A 22164-nucleotide genomic window follows, 5' to 3' on the forward strand; every position below is an offset into this window, starting at 1 on the left:
AAGGCAGATGGGCAGAAAGCTGCCCAGGCCTCAGCAGTGAAGTGGCATGCAGAGCTAGTAGAACAGGAAGAGTGCTGGGAGGACAAGGATGATGATGATGACGATGATGACGAATTTCTGGACGAGTTTGGGGATGAGCTGGACGATGAGTCCGAGTCTGAAGAGGACGAATACAATGTGGAAGAAGAGACAGAAGAGTCGCAAGAGGAGCACAGAGCAGCCAAGAGGGTGCAGAAGTCCATGAAGGCATCCAAGTCCAAGAGACCTCCGAAGTCATCCCAGCCACCCGTGAGTGCCCCATGGTACAGTTTCGGACCCTGTTCCAGAATGTGGTCTGTGCCTTTCTACGCTATATCCATTATAATGGTCATGTCCAGGGCCAGCCCCACTCAAGCCCTGTGGTGGTCAGGCACGGCTCCCAGGAGCCCGAGGACCCTGGAGAGGGACCGGTGCCTTGGGAGAGGGAGGAGCCAGGAGAGGGACCAGCAGCGCCCCAGAAGCAGGAGGAGCCGGGAAAGGGAGCACGTGAATGTAAGTGTGGAAAGGAAGGTAAAGAGGTCCAAGAAGCCAGAGGCGAGGAGGAGCACCATGATGAAGGACCAGAGGAAGGACGCAAAAAGGGTTTGGACCCCAGCAGAGGGGCAGACCCAGAGAACCCAGTTATCTCTGTGTAGCTTTGGGTATCACCCAACCATTCCTGACATAACGCCTGTCATGGTTGTTATGTTTTTAAATATTTCTCCACAAAATAAATAACAATTTTTTGAAAACTGGTTAAAATCTATTTAGGGAACAGCTTAATGGTGTTAATTTCTGTATTCTAGGTGATATACAATGCACCATGCTCTGAATGTAACTTCATTCACAGCTACAGGTCCTGCGATCTCCAGCCATAAGACTTGTACAGGGGGGAAATTTATCAGGCCTGGTAGCCAGAACCACTCTTGCTCAGGGTCACAGTTACCACAACAGGCGGCTAATGCGACTGGAAGGTACACTAGCTGGGCCTTCATTATTTAGCTACAGAAATACGGTGGCTTGCACCAACTGGGAGAAAAGGCCTGTGAGAATGTGACCACTTTCAAAAGACCAAGTAAGTTAAAAGTTGTGAGTAGGCACACATTCAGTGATGGTAACTCTTTGTTCTATTGCAATTTTTTTTATTTCCCCAGTATTATCAGAAGAAAAGGAAATGAGTTATGTCAAGATCGTTAATCACGAAACTGGTAATTACGTCAACTTACATCCTGCCTATCCTTTACTTGCTTGCTTTTTTTGCTTTTTTTCTGTCTTTCTCCTAACTGTTTAACAGACATGGAAACTGAGGGGCTGGGAGGTTAGGAGTGTGATTGATGGGTAGAGCACGGGCTTTTCAGGTGGAAACACTCATTAGATAAGTCCCTCGAGAAAACAAGAATGGCAAAGCATGTGTTTTTGGTGTTTAGCAAGTGGGAGAGGAGTTGGGTATGGTGGGAGGATGGAAGACATATCCAAAGGTCTGTGTTGCAAGAGGAAAACGTGTTGAGACCTCCTGTTGGTAAAACAGGCATCCACAGGAGTGACTGTTTACTTAGATGTAGAAAGTCACTGTTGCACGGTATTCAGGTACAATTGTGAATTGTCTCTTCTTTCATACTACAGTTGTAAGGCGTAAAAAGAAAGGATGGAGGAAGAAGCAACGAATTTGTCCCTTGCGGATTTGAGATTGTTCTGCTTTCCAGCAGCCTGTGGTCCTGCTGCGGATTTTGTCACACAAACAGTGATAATCCACGGACACCAGGCTTTCTGTTGTTTGTTAGACATATTTGACAGCATTTGTCCAGTTTAAAAATAAAAGTTTGCTTTAAATGAACATGCTGAAGTCATTTTAGATATAACACTGACACACACCTGTCTTTGTATCTTTTCTTCTTGATTTGGCCCACCATGCTGCTGTCAAAAGGGATGGCTCCTAGCCGTGTTTATGTTCTTTACTGCAGCTACAAATTAATTAAAATGTCAAGTTATTAACAATTTCTATGAAGGGAGAGACGGAGGTCTAGCCTCTACTGCATTTTATGGAAAGCAAGCAGTAGATGACCTAGCTTATCTGAAGACCAGGTGGTGGTGCTGGGAACTTGTTAGACATGCCAATTCTCAGGCCCCACTCTGGACCTGCTGAATCAGAAATTCTGAAGGTGGGCCAGCCACCAGAGGGGCATGTCCTTCAGGTGATTCTAAAGCACACTGATGTTGGAGCGCTGCTGGTTGAGAGCAGCGATGGGGTGGGGGAGTTGTGAGGGACGGAGCTTCTCCCATGGCACGACCGACACTGATTCAGTGTTTTGAGACTGTTTCAGGTGAACTGAACAGGACAGTAAAAGTGGCGCTGGGGATGAGACTGGAATTCTCAGGGGCATGAGACACAGAGAGGCCCTCCTCAGGGGGCCAAACATTGGGTGGTGGCAGTGGAAACAAATGGCTGAGGGGACAAGCTAGTTTCAGAAAGTTAGAAACATTAAGATGCCACATGTGTGAAATTTAACAAGGTGCCAAACAGTCACGTATCAGTTAACGGGTATTTTAGGAGGAATGCATTTACGTGTAGCCTGTGTAAGTGATAAATGCCTTATTAAGGATAGCAGTCACATCTTGTGGAGAGGGAGAGAGAAGAATTCAATGGGGAAGGGTGACTCTTAGTGTCCCCGGGCTGCTGTAACAAATTACCACTGAGTAGGTGGCTTAGAAGTGGATAAAATATATTCTCTCGTAGCTGTGGAGGCCTGAGTTCTCCAAGGGCAAACATCACAGATTCTACCCACTCAATGCAGTGCTCTCTCTCAAAGTGTGAGGTCACTAGGGAATCCTGGAGCCAGGAGCACTGCTCCTCGAGGACACTGTCCCTCCAGCAGATTGCAGGGCGAAGGGGTATGATAGATTCTCTTAAGAGCTGCCTCCCCTCCGCTGGGGATGTCCGAGTGGTGCTGCTTGGGCTCTGCACCATTGATCACAAGCCTTGCCCTAGTCAAGTACTAGGGCTCCCTGACCTCACTCCCAGGCTGGGTCTAGATACATGGGAACTGACAGCAGTGAAATGGTTTCACTTGCCATCGTGACCACACTGGACCGAGACATCCAGTCCAGAGCACTGTTTGGTGCCAGACCACACTCTCGGCCAGTGGGTGTAATGACCCCAAGATGTCAGACTCTCTACTCACTAGTCCTTCCCATTCATTCTAGATGGGGAACCAACACCCAATTCCGTGCGATAGCCCCTCAGGTTGCATCCTCTGACATTGGGAACGCTTGAAGCCCCCAAACCCAAGCCTCCTATGGATGGTGTGGGTCTAAGCATGCTCTCCATGGAAGACAACACCCCCAAACTGAACCTTCTACAGAGGGTATGGGTCCAAACAGGTCAGTGCCCTCAGAGAAACCTCTACCCTATTCTACTTTGCCCCATACCTGGAGCCTTCTCCTCCAGACCACAATCCCCTGGGGTCTTCAGCCCTCAAACACCCTGCTACTCCCAAATCTGCCTGTATCCCAGGTCCTCCTGATGCCCCTGGATGTCCCCCTGATCCACAGGACCACACTTTCAAGGGAGAGCAAGGGTTACCTCCACAGAGGGTCTGTCCCCTTGTCGAGGCGGCCGGGGAGTTTGGCCCCACTTGTGCATAAACCCTGCTCTCTCACCGAACTTAAACAACTTCAAGTAGACCTGGGAAGGTACAGTGACAACCCTGATGATTATTATTGAACCAGAGGATCCTACTGAGGTCCCACCAACCAGACTGACTTTTGTCAAAGGCGGCCCACCGCCCACACATTTGCCAGCGCGCTCCCAAATCGGTCATGTACTAACTGTTCATCCTGTTCACGTGAGCCGATCACCAGCTACTCCAAAACCCAGCCTGAGACATTTCCAGACCCATGTACCGACCTAATCAAACCATAACCCACCACCCAATTGCTTCTCCCCTCACAACAGCCAATGTATTCACCCAGACTACTCAGCTTTGAGGGCAGAAATTTCCAAATGGTCGGACAGGGAAACACCAGCACTCCCCTGGTCATTACCTCTTTCACCTCCTACTTGTCCCCTTCTTTGGGACTATACTGGGTGTGTGGACATAGAGCCTACTTTTGAGGTCCCTCCTGGGTGGACTGGATGCTGCTCTTTGGGTTTTATAGTGACAGCCATGTGCTTGGCTATGGCCAATACATCCTTCCCTTATCCAGTGCATCACCAATCAACGGGGACCAAATGGGTGGGACCCCTTCTCCCACTAGCATAGAGGCTCGTTGCTCTCCTGGTAACTGTGGGAACTGCCACTGGAGGCTCCTGCCTCGGGATCCAATTCCAGTTATCCCAGGAAATAGCCGAGAATTTCCAGGAAATGGCTGCTGCCTTGACAGGGCTTCAGAGCCAATCAGACTCACTTGCTAGGGTGGCTCTTCAAAACTGCAGAGCATTAGACCTCCTCACTGAGAGTGAGGGAGGACCCCACCCATCCCTAAGGTAGGAGTGCTGTTTCTACCTCAGTCAGTCAGGCCAAGTACAAGAAGACATCCTAGACTCTGCAGATAAGATGCAAACGTTGGGCCCAGCAGCATCAAGCTAGAAATCATGGCTAATGTCCCTCCTTCTGCTACTGTCATTTTCCCTAGTTTTACTAGTCATAGCTCTTGCCACTGCACCCCCTTTACTTAACCTCTTTATTCAGTTTCTCTCTTTCCACCTTCAGGCTTTACATCTACAAATAATGATTCAAGATGGCTGTGAATAATGATTCAAGATGGCTAAAAGCCTGTTCAGACATCCTTACCCTCCATCTGTATGGAACGTCTGAATTGACCAGAACCTTCATCTGGGCATGGTGTCCCAGATCCAGGGCCTCACAGGACTTAACCAGCCAGTCACAAACCTGAAACCCTGACTGACAGAGCAGGCACTGAGACCCAGTCCACGTACACCATCCTTCCATGAGCAGGAAGGAGCCAGAACGGTCATCACCCCAATGCCCAAAGAATTGGGTCCCACCTGCTGCAGGGGGGAATGTTAGGTAGAAAGGTAGGCATGAGCAGCCAGGGAACTGGAAGAGAAGGTTCAAGGACAAAACACCCAGTTAGGGGGTCCCACCTGAAGACAACAGAGGCTTTGCAGCATAAGTTCCTTGCCTGTGGGGACTGTCAGGAAAGAGTTCAGTTCAGCGAAACAAGGCAATCAGATAGAGTGAGACGTGAAACCAAAGTCAAGAAGGCAAAGCAAGTTCTATTACATTCCGTAACAGTGTGGGAATAAGTGATCAGAGAAGAATGCCTAAACAACCAGGGAACTTTTAACAAAATGGCAATAAGCACATACAAATAAATAATTAATTTCAATGTAAATGGGTTAAATGTTCCAATCGAAAGACAATACCACCTATTCGCTGCCAACAATAGATCCCTTTAGACATAAAGTCACACAGAGACTGAAACTGAATGAATGGGAAAAGGTATTCCATGCAAACAGGAATGAAAAAAACAAAAAAGCTGGCATAGCAATACTTATAGCAGCCAAAATGGACTTCAAGGAAAAGACTACCAGGAGTTAAAGAAGGACATTGTATAATGACTAAGGGTACATTTCAGCAAAGAGCTGTAACAACCGTAAATATCTAGGCACCCAACAGTGGAGTACCTAAATATATAAGGCAAATATGAACAGACATAAAGGGAGAGATTGAGAGTAATACAATAATACTATACTTTTTGATGCAATTATGAATGGAATTGTTTTCCTGATTTCTCTTTCTATTGGTTCATTGTTAGTGTATAGGAAAGCTACAGATTTCTGTGTGTTAATTTTGTATCCTGCAACTTTGCTGTATTCCGATATCAGTTCTAGTAGTTTTGGAGTGGAGTCTTTAGGGTTTTTTATGTACAATATCATATCATCTGCACATAGTGACAGTTTAACTTCTTCTTTACCAATCTGGATTCCTTGTATTTCTTTGTTTTGTCTGATTGCCGTGGCTAGGACCTCCAGTACTGTGTTAAATAACAGTGGGGAGAGTGGGCATCCCTGTCTGGTTCCCGATCTCAGAGGAAATGCTTTCGCTGTTCAGTATAATGTTGGCTGTGGGTTTATCATATATGGCCTTTATTATGTTGAGGTACTTGCCCTCTATTCCCATTTTGCTGAGAGTTTTTATCATGAATGGATGTTGAATTTTGTCAAATGCTTTTTCAGCATCTATGGAGATGATCATGTGGTTTTTGTCTTTCTTTTTGTTGATGTGGTGGATGATGTTGATGGATTTTCGAATGTTGTACCATCCTTGCATCCCTGGGATGAACCCCACTTGGTCATGGTGTATGATCCTTTTGATGTACTGTTGAATTCTGTTTGCGAATATTTTATTGAGTATTTTTGCATCTACATTCATCAGGGATATTGGTCTGTACTTTTCTTTTTTGGTGGGGTCTTTGCCTGGTTTTGGTATTAGGGTGATGTTGGCTTCATAGAATGAGTTTGGGAGTATTCCCTCCTCTTCTATTTTTTGGAACACTTTAAGGAGAATGGGTATTATGTCTTCTCTGTGCGTCTGATAAAATTCCGAGGTAAATCCGTCCAGCCCCGGGGTTTTGTTCTTGGGTTGTTTTTTGATTACTGTTTCAATTTCTTTGCTCGTAATTGGTTTGTTTAACTTTTGTGTTTCTTCCTTGGTCAGTCTTGGGAGGTTGTATTTTTCTAGGAAGTTGTCCATTTCTTCTAGGTTTTCCAGCTTGTTGGCATATAGGTTTTCATAGTAGTCTTTAATAATTCTTTGTATTTCTGTGGAGTCTGTCGTGATTTTTCCATTCTCATTTCTGATTATGTTGATTTGTGTTGATTTTTTTTTTCTTTTAATAAGTTGGGCTAGAGGCTTATCTATTTTGTTTATTTTCTCAAAGAACCAGCTCTTGGTTTCGTTGATTTTTGCTATTGTTTTATTCTTCTCAATTTTGTTTATTTCTTCTCTGATCTTTATTATGTCCCTCCTTCGGCTGAGTTTAGGCCTCATTTGTTCTTCTTTTTCCAGTTTCAATAATTGTGATGTTAGACTATTCATTTGGGATTGTTCTTCCTTCTTCAAGTGTGCCTGGATCACTATATAGTTTCCTCTTAAGACTGCTTTTGCTGCGTGCCACAGAAGTTGGGGCTTTGTGTTGTTGTCATTTGTTTCTATATATTCCTTGATCTCTATTTTGATTTGTTCATTGATCCATTGATTATTTAGAAGCATGTTGTTAAGCCTCCATGTGTTTGGAGGCCTTTTTGTTTTCTTTGTAGAATTTATTTCTACTTTTATACCTTTGTGGTCTGAAAAATTGGTTGGTAGAATTTCAATATTTTGGAATTTACTGAGGCTTTTTTTGTGGCCTAGTATGTGGTCTATTCTGGAGAATGTTCCATGTGCACTTGAGAAGAATGTATATCCTGTTGCTTTTGAATGTAGAGTTCTATAGATGTCTATTAGGTCCATCTGTTCTAGTATGTTGTTCAGTGCCTGTGTGTCCTTACTTATTTTCTGCCCAGTGGATCTATCCTTTGGGGTGAGTGGTGTGTTGAAGTCTCCTAAAATGAATGCATTGCAGTCTATTTCCCTCTTTAGTTGTGTTAGTATTTGTTTCACATATGCTGGTGCTCCTGTGTTGGGTGCATATATATTTAGAATGGTTATATCCTCTTGTTGGACTGAGCCCTTTATCATTATGTAGTGTCCTTCTTTATCTCTTGTTACTTTCTTTGTTTTGAAGTCTATTTAGTCTGATATTAGTACTGTAACCCCTGCTTTCTTCTCACTGTTGTTTGCATGAAATATCTTTTTCCATCCCTTGACTTTTAGTCTGTGTATGTCTTTGGGTTTGAGGTGAATTTCTTGTAAGCAGTGTATAGATGGGTCTTGCTTTTTTATCCATTCTATTATTCTGTGTCTTTTGATTGGTGCATTAAGTCCATTTACATTTAGGGTGACTATTGAGAGATATGTACTTATTGCCATTGCAGGCTTTAGATTCTGGTTACCAAAGGTTCAAGGTTAGCCTCTTTAGTATCTTACTGCCTAACTTATCTCACTTATTGAGCTGTTATATACACTCTCTGGAGATTCTTTTCTTCTCTCCCTTCTTATTCCTCCTCCTCCATTCTTCATATATTGTGTGTTTTGTTCTGTGCTCTTTTTAGGGGTGCTCCCATCTAGAGCAGTCCCTGTAGGATGCCCTGTAGAGGTGGTTTGTGGGAAGCAAATTCCCTCAGCTTTTGCTTGTCTGGGAATTGTTTAATCCCGCCATCATATTTAAATGATAGTCGTGCTGGATACAGTATCCTTGGTTCAAGGCCCTTCTGTTTCATTGCATTAAATATATCATGCCATTCTCTTCTGGCCTGTAGGGTTTCTGTCGAGAAGTCTGATGTTAGCCTGATGGTTTTCCTTTATAGGTGACCTTTTTCTCTCTAGCTGCCTTTAAAACTCTTTCCTTGTCCTTGATCCTTGCCATTTTAATTATTATGTGTCTTGGTGTTGTCCTCCTTGGATCCTTTCTGTTGGGGGTTCTGTGTATTTCCGTGGTCTGTCCGATTATTTCCTCCCCCAGTTTGGGGAAGTTTTCAGCAATTATTTCTTCAAAGAGACTTTCTATCCCTTTTCCTCTCTCTTCTTCTTCTGGTACCCCTATAATACGGATATTATTCCTTTTGGGTTGGTCACATAGTTCTCTTAGTATTGTTTCATTCCTGGAGATCCTTTTATCTCTCTCTATGTCAGCTTCTATACATTCCTGTTCTCTGGTTTCTATTCCTTCAATGGCCTCTTGCATCTTATCCATTCTGCTTATAAATCCTTCCAGGGTTTGTTTCACTTCTGTGATCTCCCTCCGGACTTCATCCCATTGCTATTGCATTTTTCTCTGCATCTCATCCCATTGCTCTTGCATTTTTCTCTGCATCTCCATCAGCATGTTCATGATTTTTATTTTGAATTCTTTTTCAGGAAGACTGGTTAGGTCTGTCTCCTTCTCAGGTGTTGTCTCTGTGATCTTTGTCTGCCTGTAGTTTTGCCTTTTCATGGTGATAGAGATAGTTTGCAGAGCTGGTACGAGTGACAGCTGGAAGAGCTTTCCTTCTTGTTGGTTTGTGGCCTTCCTCTCCTGGGAGAAAAGTGACCTCTAGTGGCTTGTACTTGGCAGCTGTGCGCAGACAGGGCTTCTGCTTCCTGCCCGGTTGCTATGGATTTTATCCCCGCTGTTGCTGTGGGCGTGACCTGGCTCGGGCTGCCCCTCCAAAATGCTGGAGCCCCGTTGTAGGGGGAGCAGCCGGGAGGTTATTTATCTCCATGAGGGGCCTCTGTGCTCGCTGCTGCCCAGGGGGTTAGAGTGCCCAGAGATCCCCAGATTCCCTGCCTCTGGGCTAAGTGTCCTGTCCTGACCGTTTAAGACTTCCAAAAATCACTCTCCAAACCAAAACAACAGCAACAACAACAACAAAAAAAATCAAATAAATAATTTTTTTTAAAAAGAAGGAAAAACACGCGATTTTCTTTGTCCTCAGGTGCCGATCTCAGGCACTTGCTCACCGGTCTTGCTGCCCTGTTTCCCTAGCACCAGGGTCCCTGTCCCTTTAAGGTTTCCAAAAAGCACTCACAAAAAAAAAAAAAAAAAAAAAAAGGTGCTCCCATTTCTTTGTTCTCCGGTGTCAGCCTCAGGCACCCTCTCACCGGTCCTGCCGCCCTGTTTCCCTAGTATCCAGGACCTCACGCATGCACTGTGTCTGTGCTCTGGTCTGGATGGCTGGGGCTGGGTGTTAAGCAGTCCTGAGCTCCCTCTCCCTCCCTGCTGACTCCTCCCCTCCTGCCAGGGGGAGGTGCACTCGGGTCCCGCTGCGCCGGGCTTGTATCTTACCCCCTTCATGAGGCGCTGGGTTCTTGCAGGTGTGGATGTGGTCTGGATGTTGTCCTGTGTCCTCTGGTCTCTATTTTAGGAAGAGTTGCCTTTGTTATATTTTCATAGATAAATGTGGTTTTGGGAGGAGATTTCTGCTGCTCTACTCACACCGCCATCTTGACTCCACCCCCCAATACTATAGACTTTACCACCCCACTTGCAGATCAATGGACAGATCATCCAAACAGAATATTAATGAGGAAACCATGAATTTGAATGAACCATTACACCACATGGAACAAACAGATATACACAGAACACTACATCCAAACCCAATAGAGTACATATTCCTTTCAAGTGCACATGGAAACATTCTACAGAATAGATCACATATCAGGCCACAAAGGAAGTATCAGTACAATTTATGAAGAATGAATTTTTTCCAACTGCCACAGTATGAAAATGAAAGTCAGTTACAAGAAAAAATATAAAAGAAAAAAGCACAGACATGTGGAGGCTAAATAGCATACTACTAAATAACCAATGGGTCATCAAAGAAATCAAAGAAAAAATTAAAAAATACTTGGGGAAAAGTGAAAATAGAAATACAATGGAACAAAGACTAGGATGCAGGAAAACCAGGCCTAAGAGGGGGAGTTTTAGCAATACTGTTCTACCTCAAGAAACAAGAAACATCTCAAATAAACACTCTAACCCACCATCTAGAACAACTAGAAAAACAAGTATAGACAAAGCCCAAAGTTAGTAGAGGAAAGAAAATAACAAAGATTAGAATGGGAATAAATGAAATAGAGATGAAGAAGGAAAACAATGCAAAATATCAATGAAGTTAAGAGCTAGTACTTTGAAGAGATAAGCAAAGTTGATAAACCTTTAGCTAGACTCATTAACAAAAAAGAGAGAAGACTCAAACAAATAAAAAATGAAAGAGAAGTTACAACCAACACCACAGAAATGCAAATGATTGAAAGAAGGTATTATGAAAAATTATATGCCAACAAATTGGACAACTTAGAAGAAATGGATAAGTTCCTGGAAAAATCTTCCTAGACTGAACCAAGAAGAAACAGAAAACGAATAATGAAATTGAATCAACAATCAAAATACTCCCAACAAACAAAAACCCAGGATGAGATGGCTTTACAGGTGAATTCTATGAAACATTTAAAGAAGAGTTAATATCTCTCCTACTCAAATTATTCCAAAAAACTGAAGGGGAAGGCAGTAAAGCACAGAGAAGACAAGTAATTACTGTATAGCAACTTACTATGCTGCTGGACAGTGACTGCAATGGGGTAGGGGGGCACTTGGTAATACTGGTGAGTCTTGAAACCTCAGTGTTGTTTATCTGAAACCTTCATAAGGTTGTATAGTAATGATACCTTAATTAAAATATATATATATATATATATATAAAGAGGAAAAGGTGGAGGGCTGATGTTTTGGAAATGAAGAGTGGATGGCCTCCCTTGCCTGAGGCATGGTGTGGGATAGAGCAGAACAGCCTCTGAGAATTCCTTTCAGACCCAAGATCATGTGCTGTGCCATCAGGATGCACTTTCTCACTGTGGTTGTCTCTGTAGTGACTGCACCAATCGACATCTAGCTGATTCTAAATTGGGGTAAAATAAAGAAAATTCCAAATGAAAAAAAAATTCACTGACTGACCACTAAACTAATGAGGCAGAGATTTCATTGATCATTGTAGTGTAAGCTTTGACAGCTGTTTTTTTCCGTTTCTTGGTAGTGCCACTGTCTGACGTAAGCTTTGATTGCTGATGCACCCATTTCAAAGAGACAACCGCTTCAGAGAGAGGTACCCAGAATAAACACCTTGCCAGCCACATGACTAAAGAGCCATGCCATCTCCACCACTAAGGCTCTCTTGTTTTAGAGACTGTGGTTGATTTCAGTAACTATTTGGGCCACTTGTCTTTTCTCTTCTCCGTGTTTTCAATTGCCACTCTTACATATGTTTTCAATGGGTCGGTAAAAGGTGAGCCTGTGAAACCCCAGACCCCACCCTTGACTCCAATAAAAGCAGAACCCTCAGTGTGTGCACTCACTCTCTCACTGTCCTTCTCTGTCCCTCTCTCCCCCCAAAGACTTCACTGTGTGGCCCTGGGTGTGCTATGTAATTTCCAGGTCTTGTAAGTAATAAACCTTTATTTTTTCAAAGTTTCTTGATGGTTGTTGCTGAAGGGCATCTTGCCGTTCATAATAAGAACGACAAGGGTTGGTTCAGTTGTAACACTGGTTTGCAAAGGAGTGATGTCTGTGGGTATCTCACTAGGGCCCAGATGAGTGTCGCCAGGCAATTTATAGCCCATTGCGTTACAATCAATAGGATGAGATTAGCACAAGACAACCACACATAACAAAGAAAACAGCTTTTGCAGAAATAGTTTAGAAAAGTGACTAGAAAACAAGCAAAATCCCACAATGAGCATGAGAAACATGCTCTGAGAAGTTTTTCTTTCCAGACCTGCCACATTATAATACATAAAATGCCCATTTTTCAACAAAAATTTATGAAGCAAATTAAGGGCTCAGTCCTCCACAAGACTGCCCCACTTCAGATGCCGGCTATATTTCAGGGGTCCCCAGGTTATCCACACTTCTGACTGACTGGCTAAAAATTCAGAGGTTCCCATCACCACCTCAGGTTTGATAATTCACTAGAATGGCTCACAGAACTCAGGAAAGTGCCCTAATTATTATTGCAATTTTATTACAAAGAATGCAAACCGGGAGGGCCAGCATAAGAGGAGATGTGTAAGTCAAGGTCGTGGAGGGAATGCAGAGCTTCTCTACACTCTACTTATGGAATCAGTGTGTCACCATCCCAGCAAATCAATGTGCTCATAAATTGAGAAGCTCTTCTGAGCTTGTTTCCATAGGTTTTAATGGGGGTCTCATTGTGTAAGCATGGTTGATAATCATTGGCTACATGATTAAATTCAACTTCTAGGCTTCTCCCCTACCTAAAGGTTGCATTGATCAAAAGTCCTAAGCCTCTAATTACATAGGTGGTCCTTCTGGAGGCCAGCCACCATCCCAAGTCATCTCATTAGCATAACCTCAGGTGTGATATAAGGGAGCTCATGAACAACAAAGACACTTTCATCACTTGGAAAAATTCCAAGGGTTTTACAAGCTCTAGGCCAGGAACCTAGGACAAAAGCCAGGTAAATGCTTTCTTATACAATATCTGTGTAAAAACTTAAGAAAACATATACAAAAATCTGTATGCTGAAAATTACAAAATTCCTATGGAAGAAACCAAAGACCTAAATAAAGGTAGGGACAAAAACAAGGTTCATGAAATGGAAGACTTAATTAACATAGTAAAGATGTCAGTGCTCTCTGATGTGACCCATAGGGTGAAGCAATGCCTATACACATCTCAGGGATTTTACAATACAGTAGATATAAACAACCATACACTAAAATGCTTGGTGAGTTTATGAGCATGTTCATGTGTGTGAGCACGTATGTGTGTGTTAGTAAATAGTGAGCATGTTTATATATGCGAGCATGTTAATGTGCCAAGTGTGGCTGCATGTGAGAGTGTGTGTAAATAATATGCAGGGAAGTCTGGTGTATGAGTGAATTTACAAGTATGTTTGCACGTGAATGAATGTGAGTATGTGAGCAAATTAATGTTGAGTATGATCATGTGGGTGGGTGAATGTCTCAGTATATGGATGTGAGTGAATGTGTGAATAACTTGGTTTATGCAAGCAGATTTAGGCATATGAGTGGATATGTTTCATGTATACAATGTATGTAAGCAGGTTAATTTGAGTGTATTTGTGCGTCAGAGTGAACATGTGAGTATGTGTACATGCATGTTAATGTGTCTGAGTATGAGTAAATTTGTGAGCACATTCACAAATCAATAAGTCAGAGTACATGTATCTATATATGTGAGTGAATTTGTGAGCATTATCATTTGAGTATACATACAATCATGTTCACATGAATGAGTGAAGGGGTGGACATATGTGTGGTATGTGTGAGTGAATATGTGAGCATGTAATGTGAGTATGCCTAATTTACATAATTTGTCACTGCTAACTTGAATGAGCGAATTGAATGATAAGTGGGTTAAGGTGAGTCAGTGCATGTGTGAGCATGTTTATTTGTGAGAGTGAATATGTGAACTTGTCTTGGCGTATGTTTTTGTGACAATATTTGAGTGCTGAAGTAAATGATTCTATGTGTTCATGTATACATGTGAATTTACAAGCATGTGCATGCACGTTAGTGTGTTTCTGTGAGTGAATGTGTATTGGATTTATTTTTGTGGGCTTGTTAATGAGTGACTATTTGAGTATTATGTGAGCAAATGAGTGTCAGTATATGTGTATTCACTTGAGATTGAAAGTTTCAGCACTTCAGTTTCATGATGCCAGTGAGCATGTTTGTGCTTAAATATATGTTTGACCATGTTCCTGATTGTGCATACATAAATGTGCCCGTGGGAGTGAATGAGTGATGAGAACATCTGAGTATGTTTGTGTCACTGTGGGAGAGAATTTTTGAGTATGCTCATAGGATTGAATGAATGTTTGAGCGTATTTGTGAGAAGGAGAGAATGTGTCAGTGTGTGTGACTGTATTTGAGTAGTTCTATGTATGTGGGTGAATCCTTCTAAGCCAGGTTAGCAAGAATTCCCCATCCTTCATAAGTAATCAAGTTTTTCACCCCTCCCCTTAATATCTAATCAAGTTCTACCCCTATAGACACCTGTGTTAGGGTTCTCCAGAGAAACAAAACTAGTAAGATATAGATCTATAGATACCTTATATATCAGTAGCAATAGAATGATATCTATATATATATCTGTATCTATGTAGCTACATTATAGATATCTATATATCTGTATTAGTATATATAATACATAAAATGTGTTATATGTAAGATACCTAGATATCTAAATATTATATATATATATCTTACAGGTTGTATCTCTATATGGGGGTACAGATATAGTTATATAGATATGAGATTTATTATAGGAATTGGCTCAGGCAATTATGGAGGTGCAGAAGTCCCACCATCTGCTACCTGCAAGCTGGAGAACCAGGAAAGCCAGTGGAGTAATTCAGTCTTGGTCTGAAGGCCTAAGAATCAGGGGAGTAAATCCCAGTTTGAATCCAAAGGCTCCAGTACTGGGAGGCTGATGGTGAAAGTCCTGGTTCAAGTTCAGAAGTCCAAGAATTAGGAGTGCCAATGTCTGAGAGCAGGAGATGGGTGTCCCAGCTCAAGCAAAGAGCAAATTCATCCTTCTCCCATCTTTGTAATTATATTCATGCCCTCAGTGGATTGGAATGATGACCATTTGCATCAGTGAAGGCAATTTTCTTTAAACATTATGCCAATTCAAATGCTAGTCTCTTCTGGAATCACCCTCACAGACACACCAAGAAATGTTTTCTAGCTACCTGGGCATCCCTTAGCTCAATCAAATTGACATACAAAATTAAGCAACACAATACCTAACCAAGTTCCTCTTAGTATTATTTTATGTTCACTGACTCCGTCACCCTCTCTGTTGGCCATAAATCCTCATCTAGCTCTGTTGTATATGGAGTTGAGTTCAATTTATTTCCTTCATTGCAACAGTCTCTGTCCCCTATATAGTCTTGAATAAAGCCTTTCTTGGCTGTTAACCTCCATATGGTGCAGTTTTTTACTGACAATATGAGTGTTAGCATGTTCATGTGACTGTAATAATGTGTATTAGGTTCATTGCTGTGAGCTAGTTAATATGTGTGTATTTACGTGAGATAATGTGAGCATGCAAGTGTAAATGCATATGTGTATGTTTTCTACCATGAGCGAATGTTTGTGCTTTACAGTGGATGTGAGCATGTTTGTCTACAAGTGTCTATGTAAGCATGATTTTAAGGACGGGCATGTGCAAATGGAGGTGTGAGTGGAAGCATCTGAAAGCATCAGAGTGTATATATTTGAGTCTCTGTGCAAATGAACTTGTGGGTATGATCATGGGATTCAGTGAATATATTCAAGCATGCTTATGTGAAGCAGTGAATGTGTCAGTGTACATGTGTGAATGTACACAGGCATACCCCATTTTATTGTGCTTTGCTTTATTGAGCTTCACAGTGAACTTTTTTACAAATTGAAGGTTTGTGTCAACCCTGCATCAGGCAAGTTTATCAGCACCATTTTTCCAACACCATTTGCTCATTTCATGTCTCTGTGTCACATTTTGGTAATTCCCAATATTTCAAGCTTTTTCATTATTATTATATTTGTTAATATATGTGATTTATTGATCAGTATATGTGACCTGTAATATATGTGACCTGTGATTAGTGATTATGACTCGCTGAAATTTCACTAATGATGATAGTTAGAATATTTTAGCACTTATTTTCTGCACATTTAAAAGTCTACAGTATAATGTAAGCATAACTTTTCTACGCGTCAGGAAACCAAAAAGTTCATTTGAGTCACTCTATTACAGTATTTGTTTTATTGTGGTGATCTGGAACTGAATCTACAATATCACCAAGATACACCTGCATGTGTCTTTGAATGTGATTGAATTTGTGGGCAGATTTGAGAGTGTATAGGGGAGTGAGTTAATGTATGAGCATGTGTTAAGTATGTGAGTATGTCTCTGTGTGACACTGTATGTGTGAGCATGTTTATGGATGAGAGCGTTTTTTACATGTAAATTTCTGTGCTTAAAATGAATATTTCAGTGTGTTCATCTGTATGAATGAATTTGCAAGCCTGTGATTTCATTTAGCCTACTTGTGAGTACTGAGGGCGCAAATGTGTTTTTTTGTGTGATCTTGTTTATGTGTGAATGTATCTGAATAAGATGATTTTTGACCATATGTGTGGGAGTGAATGTAATGGTTTTTAAATAAATAAATGAAATTGTGAGCTTCTTGGTGAGTGTGAGCATATTCACATGCAATTCAATATGTAAGCATGCTACTGTCTGTGACAATGATATGCATGGGCAAGTGAATGTGTAAACGTGCCTGTCTAAATGAAATGAGTGTATCTGGAATGTAAGTGAATTTGTAACCATGTCTTATGTTTTTAAGTGAATGTGTGATGATTTGAGTGAGTGAGGTAGGAGCCAGTATTTCAATATTTGAGTACTGCCATAAATGTTTGTGTGTTCAAGTGCATCCTTGAAATTGTGGCCATCTGCATGGGTGTTACCATGTTTGTGTGAGTGATTGTGTGATCAGGCTCATTGCTGTGAGCTTGGTAACAAGTTATTGTATTTGTGTAAGTGAAATATGAATATGTGTGTGAGTGCATGTGAGTATATTTTCTATGAGTGAATATTTGAGCTTCATAGAGGATATGAACACGTTTGCATACAAATGTCTATGTAAACATGTTTCTGATTTATAGAGTGCTAATGTGAGTGTGTAAGTGAATGTGTGGGTGGGAGAGCATCTGAATGTATTTATCTGAGTTCCTGTGTGAGTGAATCTATGGGCATGGGCATGTCATTGAGTGCATGTTTGAGCTTGCTTGTGTTAAGGAGTGAATATGTCAGCATATATGTGTGAATGTATATGTGCCTGAATGAGAATGAGTTGGTAGGCAACTTTGAGAATGAGTGTTCTGTGAGTCAGTGAATGTATGAGTGTACGTATGTGAGCACACCTAACTGTGTCAATGCATGTATAACCTGTTCATGGGTGAGAGAGTACTCTTGGATATGAATCTGCATGCTTAAAGAGAATACTTTATGTATGCTCATCTGAATAAATGCACTTGTAAGCACATGATTCGTATTAGCGTATTTCTGTACAGTGGATGGGTAGGTGTGTTTTCTTGTGACCTTATTAATAAGTGACTATTAGAAAAAGGTAATTTTGCCCATGTGTGGGTAAATGTGATGTTTTTCATATAAATGAGTTAATTTGTGAGCTTCAAATTAAGTGTGAGCATGATTGTGTGCAGTTATATTTGTGAACATCTTATTGTTTATGGCAGTGCAAACTTTCATGAGTAAATGAATTTGTAGGTTTGTGCTTACAAACACAATAAGCATGTCTGGAATATGAGTGGATTTGTAATCACTCTCATGGGTGAGTGAATGTGTGAATTTGCTCCCATGAGTAAGTGAGGTGTGGGAAACTTTGTGTAAGTATATGAATGAGTGTCTGAGGATGAATGCATGTTAATATGTGTATAGGTATAGGTAAAATTGTCACTATGGGGTTTGTGGGGGGAACTTGGGGTAGGGGAGAGCCTAGTAAACATAATGTTCTTCAAAAAAATTAAAAGTTAATTAATTAATTATTTAAAAAATTGTCACTATGTGAGTTTGAATAATGAATTGTATGCATGCTAATGTTAGTAGATGAATGAACGTGTGGATATATGTGAGCTTATCCACTCATACAAATGCATATGTGAATATGTACATCTGAGAATGTGTTGCTATGTGTACTATGTGTTAGTATTTGAGGGTTGATGTTAAATGTTTGTTGTGTGTTCAAGTGCATCCTGGCATTTGTGACCATGTGCATAGATGTTAGCATGTTTTGTGAGTGGGTGAATACCATTTTGAGCTAGTTAAGATACTGTGAGCATATTTGCATGAGTAAAACATGAGCATGGACATGTGAGGACATGTGAGTAAATTTTCCTCTGTGAGTAAGTGAGGCCTGAGGTAGATGTGAGCATGTTTGTGTGCACACATCCATGTGAGCACATTCTGGATTTTGAGAATGTGAATGATGTGTAAGTGAAAGTATGAATGGGAACATCTGAGTATATATATTTGTATCCCACTGTGAGAAAATCTGTGGGCATGGTCACTTGAGCAAATATTTGAGCATGTCTGTGTGAAGCAGTGAATGTGTCAGTGTGTTCATGTGAATGCATATGTGATTTTGAATGTGAGTGAATTTTTTAGCTTGAGTGTATAAATATTTGAGCATGCTTTGTGAGTGAATGAATGTGTCTGTATTCATAAGTCGGTATGTCTGTATGATGCAACCATAAGCACGAGACTGTTCATGGACAGGAGTGTTTTTCTGGGTGTAAATCTGCATGTTTAAAGTGAACACTTATGCGTGCTCATCTGTATAAGGGAATTTATAAGCATGTACATGCAATTTCTGAGTACTGAGCCAGTAAGTTTGTTTTATAAGTGATCTTGTTAATATGTGAATGTATTTCAATAAAGTAACTTGTGAACATGTGTGTGAGTGAAGGTAACTGTAGTTATGTAATATAATTGAATTTCTGAGCTGTTTGATGAGTGTGATTATATTTGTGTGCAGGTGAATTTATGAGTAATTGTGACAATGATCATTTGGACGGGTAACTGAATGTGTGTATTATGCAGTGAGTATATCTGAAGGGTGAGTTAATTTGTAATCACTTTCATGAGTGTGAATGAACATGTAATTACTCATGAGTGAGTGAAGTGTGGAAATTTTTGTGAGTGTCTGAATATGTGACCATTTGGATATGAATGTATGCAAATGGCTAAATATATCAGTATACACATTTGCATAGTGAATTGCATTACTGTGAATAAGTGAATGTGTAAGCATGTGCATATATGTGAGCATTTATCTTCTTTAGGTGAATATGTGAATTTGTACATCTCTGAGTATGTTGACATAAATGTGCGTTCAAGTGTATGTTTAAATACGTGACCGTACATGGATGTTAGTGCACTCAGGTGAGTTAATGAATGTGCTTCAGTTTATTACTGTGAATCAGTCAATGGGTTGACTGTATTTCTGTGAATGAAATATGAGTTATAAGGGCATGTGTGTGTTTTCTTCTCTGAATGCATAGTTGAGTTTCATAGGTGATGTGAGCACATTTACGTGTGAGTGTCCACATGAGCATCTTTCTGATTATCACAAAGTTAGTGTGCGTGTGTGAATGGGAGCATCTGAGTATACATACTTGAGTCACCGTGTAAATGAACTTGTTGGTACGGTCACGTGATTGACGTGAATGTCACCACGTCTGTGTGAAGGAGGCAATGTGCCAGTGTATGTTTGAATGTATATGTCTCTGAATATGAATGATTTTGTGGACACATTTCAAAGCACAAATGCTTAAACTTGTTTTTGAGGGATGAATGTTGAGTATGTGTATGTATGTGAGTAAGTCTCTGTGTAACAATGCATGTGTGAACCTCTTCATGGTGTTTTGTTGTGAGTTGTGAGCAAAATTTTGCGTTTAAGTGAATATTTTGTTGTACTCATAGTACATATGGGTTGTGAGTGTGGACAGACAGGTTAGCGAGTTTGTGTGTAGTGAGTATACAATGGGTTTCTTTTGTTATCTTGCTTAAGTGTGAGTATATTTCAGTAAGATATTGTGTGTAAGGAAATTTAAGTGTTTAATGCCTTACGTGAATTTGAGATTCTTGGTGACTATGCATGTTTGTGTGCAAGTGAGTATGCCAGCATGTTTCCATTTGAGACAATGGCACTGCATGTGCAAGACAAGGTGTGACTGCGGATCTATAAACCTAATATGTAGGGTGTGTGAATGAATTTTTAATCATATTCACATGTGTGAATGTGGAATACTGCTGTGAGTCAGTGAGCTGTAGACATGTTTGTGTGAGTGAGTGAATGTATGTTTATGTGCAAATATGGGAGTATGTCTATGTGTGTTAGATATTTGTCAATATGTTCATTGGAGTGAGTAAATTATAATCATGTTAATGTCAGTCAGTGTATGATCCTGTGCATGTATGTGAGCATGTACATTTTTGGAAGTGAGTATGTGAACTTGTACATGTCTCAGAGTATGCCTGTGGAAGGATATTTGAGTGCTGAAGTAAACGTATATATTCATGTGTATGCATTAATTTGTGAGCATATGCATGGCTGATAGCATGTTCATGTGAATGTATGACTGTGTATTATGTCCATTCTGTGAGCATATCAATGTGTATGTATACTGTGTGTTGGCAAAATGTGAGCATGTAACAGAGTGCATGTGAGCTTGTGTATTAATGAATGTTTGAACTATGTGATGAGCATAAGCCTATTTGTGTGCAAGAGTATATGTAAGCATTTCCTGAATGTGAAAAGAGACTGTGAAAAGAGACTGGGTAAACTGGAGCATTGCAGTGTGTGTATATATATGTTTTTATGTTTGTGCCCCATGAGAGAGTTTGTAATCACGGTCATGTGATTGTTTCAACTTATTCTCGTGAAGGAGTGAATGTGTCAGTGTATAGGAGCATCTCTGCATACGTGTGTCAGTGAAATTGTCAGCATGTTCACATTAGTCAATGTGTGACCATGTTTATGGAAGTCAGCGAAGCATATTTGTGTGAAAGTGTGAGCATGTAGGTGTAAATGTGAATGTGTCTGTATTATTGAGTTTTTAGTCAGAATGTTCATTTGGCTGAGTGAATGCTATGGGTGTTCACATGAGTGAGTGAGCATGTGTGTATATATGAGCATGTACACTGTAAGTGTGACTATGTGAACATGTAAATGTCTTAGAGTGTATTTGTGTTTCAATTGTTCGTATGTGAGTATTGAATAAATATTGCACTCATGTATATTGTGATTTGTGAGCATATGCATGGATGATGGCATATTCATCTAAGTGTGAAGGTTTGTTGTGTTTCTTTATGTGAGCTTATTGAAGTCTGAGTATATTGTCTGAGTGAAATGTGAGCATGTGAGTGTAAGTGCTTATGAGTCTATGTGAGTGGATGTTTGAGCTTTGTGATGAGTGTGACATTCATGTGCAAGTATATATGTGAGTGTGTTCCTGATTGTGAGTATGTTAATGTACATGAACAGTGAGTGTTAGAGAATCTTAGTGTATGTGTGTATGTAATATATTTTTAAATTTATATGTATACATATAATTTACTGACATACACAGTCATATATGTATTATTTATACACATATGTAAACATTTATTCATTCATTCATTGATTCATTTATTTACGACTCCACATATGTGAATTTGTCAGCATGCTCATATGATGGACTCTAAGCAATGTTTGTATGAAGAAATGAAAGTGTCAGTGTATGTGAATGAGTGTATCTGTGTGTGTGAGAGTGAATTCACATGCATGCTCCTGTGAGTTAGTGTGTGAAAGTTTTCCCTAGTTAGTGAATGTGTGTGGGGGTGCATGTCTATCAGTTACTGAGTACATATGAGCCTTTCATGGATGAGTGTTTTATTGTGAGGAAATCTGTTTAAGTGTATATTTTGTGTGTGCTTATCTGTATAAC

This window comes from Manis javanica, chromosome X (assembly GCF_040802235.1).
Source record: "Manis javanica isolate MJ-LG chromosome X, MJ_LKY, whole genome shotgun sequence".
NCBI lineage: Eukaryota > Metazoa > Chordata > Mammalia > Pholidota > Manidae > Manis > Manis javanica.